At 40.5% G+C, this 6,000-nt stretch overlaps 1 protein-coding gene across 2 annotated transcripts in view; it reads right to left on the minus strand.

The window, feature by feature from the left end:
• LOC139368768 (nuclear receptor coactivator 3-like) overlaps window positions 1–3,483 on the minus strand; it is a 114,851-nt gene extending 111,368 nt beyond the window's left edge. Inside the window, exon 1 of one of the 2 annotated variants that reach the window (XM_071108088.1) lies at window positions 3,400–3,483. The gene's annotated coding sequence lies outside the window, so the exon portion shown is untranslated. The remainder of the gene's footprint in view (window positions 1–3,399) is intronic. The other variant, XM_071108089.1, reaches the window with a different exon arrangement.
• Window positions 3,484–6,000: the final 2,517 nt, after the last annotated feature.

Raw genomic sequence — 6,000 nt, forward strand, 5'->3', positions numbered from 1 at the left:
TAATTGCTAGTGTATAATAACACCCAAACATGCACCTAGCTACCTTTGTGTACATATTCAGGATACATCACCATGAAGGGAATGACACTCATAATTATCCATTTCTGTATAGTACAGATGAAGGACCCAAGATGTCATTTTGTTACCGGGTGTTGATCAACTTCAAACTCAAGGTGTCATATCATAGCTGACACCCCATTCTTTCTGCAAACATCTTTGAACCTTAATGTTTTTGGAAAACATGGTCACAAAAAAGATTTTACTGTCATTCCAAACTTTGCATCTGCACTGTTCCTCAAGTAAATATGTTTTAGTAAAATGTTCTGTGGCAATTGTTAAAGGTAGACTTCTACACATTGTTTGTTGAACTTTGCAATCAATGGTTTTTGCTTAGCATACATTTTAATGTGAAAAAGTGAGTCTCAGCGTTACTATTTTTAGGTGGTGGCCGTAGCAAACTATCTGCTTCAGTTTTCGAAATGATCGATCTCTGTCAAAGGAGGAGCTGGTTTTTACATAGTGTACATATTTCTTCTGAACACATTTCCGTTTCTTGGGAATGTTCATTTTTGCAAATATTTTCTAAATACTTACTTTTATGTTTGCTAACTGAACAGGCAACACCACCGAGTTCTAAACTGTAAACCAATCAAAAGTGTCACGCCCTGACCGTGGATATCTCTGTTTTCTATATATTTTGGTTAGATCAGGGTGTGTCTAGGGTGGGTACTCTAGGTTTTTGTATGTTAGGGTTTTTTGTATGTCTAGGGTTTTTGGCCTGATATGGTTCCCAATCAGAGACAGCTGTTTATCGTTGTCTCTGATTGGGGATCATATTTAGGCAGCCCTTTTTCCCATTTTCTGGTGTGGGATCTTGTCTACAGTTATGTGCCTGTGTGCACACTAGTAGCTTCACGTTTCATTTGGTTGTTGGTTGTTTTGTTTTGGTGATTTTCAGTTCATTAAAAATATGTGGAACTCTATTCACGCTGCGCCTTGGTCTCACTCATACGACGATGGTGACAAAAAGTTGGGTACTATCCATGGTACTATCTCTGATGATCACGTCCGCCAATCCCGTTATCTGTATCTAAGGTAGTTGACAGCTGGCGACAAACTGTTATCGGGTGATGCATTGTTTGTATATTTGTAATGAACTATTTAGTTATAAAAACATCATACCATCAATGCAAGCTGTAAAATGACTCCCAACTTAAAACACAGCAACCTTAATAATGTAGCTAGCTTGCTAGTTAGCTAGTTGCAACAAGAAAATATGTTACTACTGTAGCTAGCAGGAGCAGATAACTTTATCACTAGCTAGCATGTCATTCCGGGACAAGGAGCATTTTAACTATCAGTTTTTTCCAAGTAATAATTGAAGACTACAAAAATCAATAGGACAAGTAGTGTAAATCTAATACAGTCATCAACGGCAAGACCCACTAATTTAATTCTGACAAATAACAAATGCCACATTATCCCTGTCAATAGTAGGATGAGTGCAGAGCAGCCAGCCTCAGACTGTCAGGATGTTCATTTTCTAGCTCACAAACTACATTCCTTTGTTGTGATGATTTATTTGATTAATCCTTGTCTCTTTTGTCTTACATCTATTCAATTATCCTGTGTCCTGCTCCCAGAGATCAACCAAGTGCTATTCACCAAGCATGGGCTGATTCACTCACCTGTGAGGAGAACCTGCCTACCACAGTTTGAACAAACCCTGCTGTCACTATTTAAATATTGGACCCACATATACATGTGCCTTTGTCTTTTCTTTGTGGGTTTTGTCTTTTCTTTGTGGGTTTTGTCAGTGTTGTGCATTTTAGAATTGAAGAACAACTACAGATACACATGCTTGTTCAAGCATCTCAAAAATTATATTAGTAGAATTAGTATAACGGGACAAACAGATTGTTTTATTATTGTAACCTGCAGTTGGGGAAATTCTACAGGCCCCATCAGGAACCCAGGCTTTTACCATAGATGGTGGAGTCCTCGTCTCTGGACCACACAAGCTTTAGATTACATTCTACTAAGGTCCTTGTCTCTCTCTCTACATCGGGCAGCTACTTTGGTGACTAGGGTGGGATCCTATGGGACCTGGGCCCACAAATGTCGCTTGAAGGAAAGGGGAAATATTGAAGCATGTGTTGATGACAGTTCTACAGTCTCTTAGCATAGATGGTTAGCTCTCATTTCTGGACTGCAACATTGTAAGATTGTGCCCTCCACGGCACTTGATATACGTTGATTGGTAGGCTACACTATATTTAAATACTTAAAATACTGTGAGACACCTTTGCTATTTGTCTCTGTACTCAATAAATGGTGAAACATTATTTGTGAGTGTTCTTTGATCAAATGTATATGCATGAAACCTACATTATGGAAAACATGTATCACACTCAGTCATAGTTAGTAAATATACTTACATTCACTGAACATTTAGTAGTTCAAACTCACCAACATTCATTTCCCAACTGATTTTTCTATAATCCTACAGGCTCTTTATCATTCGCCATAACTTATATTCCAATGCATCAGACATAATGCATGCCCACTGTGGTATTATTGGGTAGCTGGTATTTGAGAAGTCATCTGGTTTAAAAATCAAGCAGAGAAATGTGCAAGAATTGAAGATGCCAACATATTTTATAGTCATCATACGTTTTACTGTCATATACATCAAAAATCTGCTCCTCCCTCGGCGGGGATCAGTCAACTTCACTCTTTTGAGCTTCGGCCCACCACCTATTTATTGTGGAATTGTCCCTATATCATTCAGCGATAGGACAATATTAAAATTTGAGCTGGTCATTTATATTTACATTTGAGCTGGTTAGACTTTACCCCTTCACTGCCGGGCGACATGAACTTACTGAATGAAAGCAACATGTCCTAAAGCAGTCTAGCCTACGAGTCCGAAATATATAGAATGTATTATGTGCTGTCTGCGCAATGGTTACCAACACACGTTTTAAAACATTGTCTTAGTAAGTAAAAAAAAAAAAACCTTCCCTCAAAGTTCTAGGTCCAAACGAATAGGCACTTTATTTGAAATTCCTCAGCTATGACAAATACACTGAACCCCACTAACATGTCGGAAACCATTTATATAGCGCGCTATATCTACACCAAAATCCATGACCTTGGCTTGGAGCGTCCCTATATAAAACAACAAACACTTTTGCTGTCAAAGTAAACGGGCATGCACGGTGCCCGTACACCGTAGCGTATATTATTGTGTTACGACGAGTATATAGAGTCCTACTACACATCAGTGGAAAACGATGTCGGGGCACTTCCGTCCAACCAAACGAGGAACAATGCCGTCGTGCGTAAAACCGAGCTTTATTAAAAGGAACAAGTAAAGGGAAAATGTAGTAAACTCACCAAATAGATATATCTCTGTGAGCGCACCAATAGCTTCTTCCTTTCCCCATTAACTCTCCGCCATCTTCAGCACTGTGTTTGTTTAAATGGGAAACACTCTCGAAGAGCAAGAAGCCAGCTTGTGCTGAGCGTTGGGGTTGCTGGGGAAAGTAGTTATTCACGTCGAACGTTGTTATTTTAGGTAGGGCAGACCTCCCGGATACGGACTACAAATACATGTATGCCCCAAGAGGAGATATTAGGTTCTAGTGAAGACGGCTGAACAGCGACGATATTAGAAAAGAATAATGCCACGGTGTTTATTTTTAGTTATAAACTCGGTGATTAGCAGACAGCCGTGGTATATCAGACCGTATACCACTGGTATGACACATTCATTATTTGTACTGCTCTAATTACGTTGGTAACTAGTTTATAATAGCAATAAAGCACCTCAGGGGTTTGTGGTATATGGCCAAAACACCACGGCTTAGGGCTGTGTCCAGGCACTCCGCGATGCGTCGTGCTTATGAACAGTCCTTATCGATGGTTTATTAGACATACCCCCCTGCCTTATTGCTTAATTAACCTGAGGAACATTGAATTGTGTGCAAATGCCTGTAATACTTAATAGGCTGATCAGCTATCATCTGATTTAACATGGTAATGATGGTTTACAGAAGGTGTGTGGCTTGGACAACTTAACATTTACAGTATTCTAGTGTAGGCAGGCTATTCAGTATTCAAATATTATCTCAGTATGTGTATATTAGCCAGATATAGATGGTGATAATAAATACATTTATACAAATTGTATTTTTTTGCATTTTGATGAAATTCTAGATTTACCTGGAGAGGGCTGTGTGGTTTGGTTCTGTATCTGTAGAACAGTGGGACCTCCAGAACTGTATATCTTATAGATTAGGCCCATATGTGGGCTCCATTTGGTGGAGCTGGCAGGTTCAGTGTGGACCGTTGGCGTCACAGCCTATTGGCCTGGGGACTAGGGCAGATTCGTCCCAGAACCAGTACCCTTGCCAAGAAGAGACGAGGTAAGATAGCACCAACCCGTCACCATGGTGATACCAGGCAGGCAGGGAAGTAGGCACACACACACACTCTGGCAGAGCAGACAGTAGGGTTTCAGCTGTGTCAGGGAGGGGTAGAGGTGGAGGGAGAGAGAGAGAGAGAGAGAGGAAGAAAGTGAGAATCAGATAGAGTGTAAAGACAGAGATTGAGTGACAGAAAGGCTGGAAGACACAGGTAAAGAGGGACAACAGATGTATATATATAATGATTGTGAGAGCAGCGGTAGAAACATAGCTGAAATACAGTTGACAGGGAAAGGAGAAGATGAGAAAAAAAGAGAGTGAGGGCAAGTGAAAGAGAGGAAGCGATGGTGAGTAATGTGAATCTGCAGAGTAAGTGAAGATGAGGAGGGAGAGAGTGATAGAAAACATTAGGTAGAGCCAGTCAGAGAATTACCCAGAGAGAGAAAGAGAGAGCGAGTGCTGAAGGAAAGAGAGAGGCGACAGAGGGGGAAGGGGAAGGAATGAGGAGGAGGAGAACAGGACATTGCAATTAGCCTGGCCTGAGCAAAATCCACCCAAGTCAAGGAACACAACCAGAGGAAAAGAAAGAAAAATATGACTTTGAGTTACAACTGTGCTTGGATTATGTGTCCTTTCAAAACGTTTTTTTTTTTTGGGGGGGGGGGGGGGGGGGCATGTGACACTGCAGAAGTTATATAAAGTTAGGGTGAGAAAATGTGTAAAATTGTAGCTTTAGTAGGAGCAACAGGCTGGCAGGCAGCACATTTCTGAACATGTCTCAAACAGCCTTGACAAACACACACTATTTATACCGCTGGAGAAAAGCCTTCTGTTATGACATTAGTTTTTGAAAGCAGTGTCAGCACAAACAGACTGGAACTTGACAGCATTGATGATTATGATTTGCTGCAAAAGTGCTGCAAGAATATCCTGAATCTTAAGTTTGTTTTTCCTTTGATTTAACTTTTTCTTTTGATTTAAACTGTATATGTGATTGTATCAATACTGGTGCGAAGTTATTTGATGACCCATCAAGCCTAATAGTGTCTTTGATAGGATTTGCATTGATAGTTGTCTGTTTATGTATGTAACTGTGTATGTGTCCTCAAGTTCTTCTCTTCCCCCTCCCCCATCACCACACAATGCATAGAGCCAAACCACTATCACTGCTTTTGTCCATACTCCCCCATTAAAGAAGGAGGGGGAAAGGAGAGAGAGGAGGAGGGTGAAAAGAAACGAGAGGTGAAAAATGAGTAATCTGTCATGAAGAACATTATGTGTGAGAGAGGTTGAAAAATATCTCCTTTCTCCAAACACACACACACACACACACACACACAAAAACAGTGGTGGAAAATGGTCTTATAGACACATAAAAACTGAGCAGGCAGGGAGCCATGCAAACTTTCAGATGGTTCTGTATCACACAGATGTAGAGCAGAATACGCCAAAGAGCAGTAATTGGCTAGAGATTGATGATGTGATGTCTAACGAATGTGACTGAGACAGAATCTAAAAAAGTTTTCACTACTGCGGTGACAGTGAGAGTGAGGGAGGGAGGGAGAGTGAG

This window comes from Oncorhynchus clarkii, chromosome 16, assembly GCF_045791955.1.
Source record: "Oncorhynchus clarkii lewisi isolate Uvic-CL-2024 chromosome 16, UVic_Ocla_1.0, whole genome shotgun sequence".
Taxonomy (NCBI): Eukaryota; Metazoa; Chordata; class Actinopteri; order Salmoniformes; family Salmonidae; genus Oncorhynchus; species Oncorhynchus clarkii.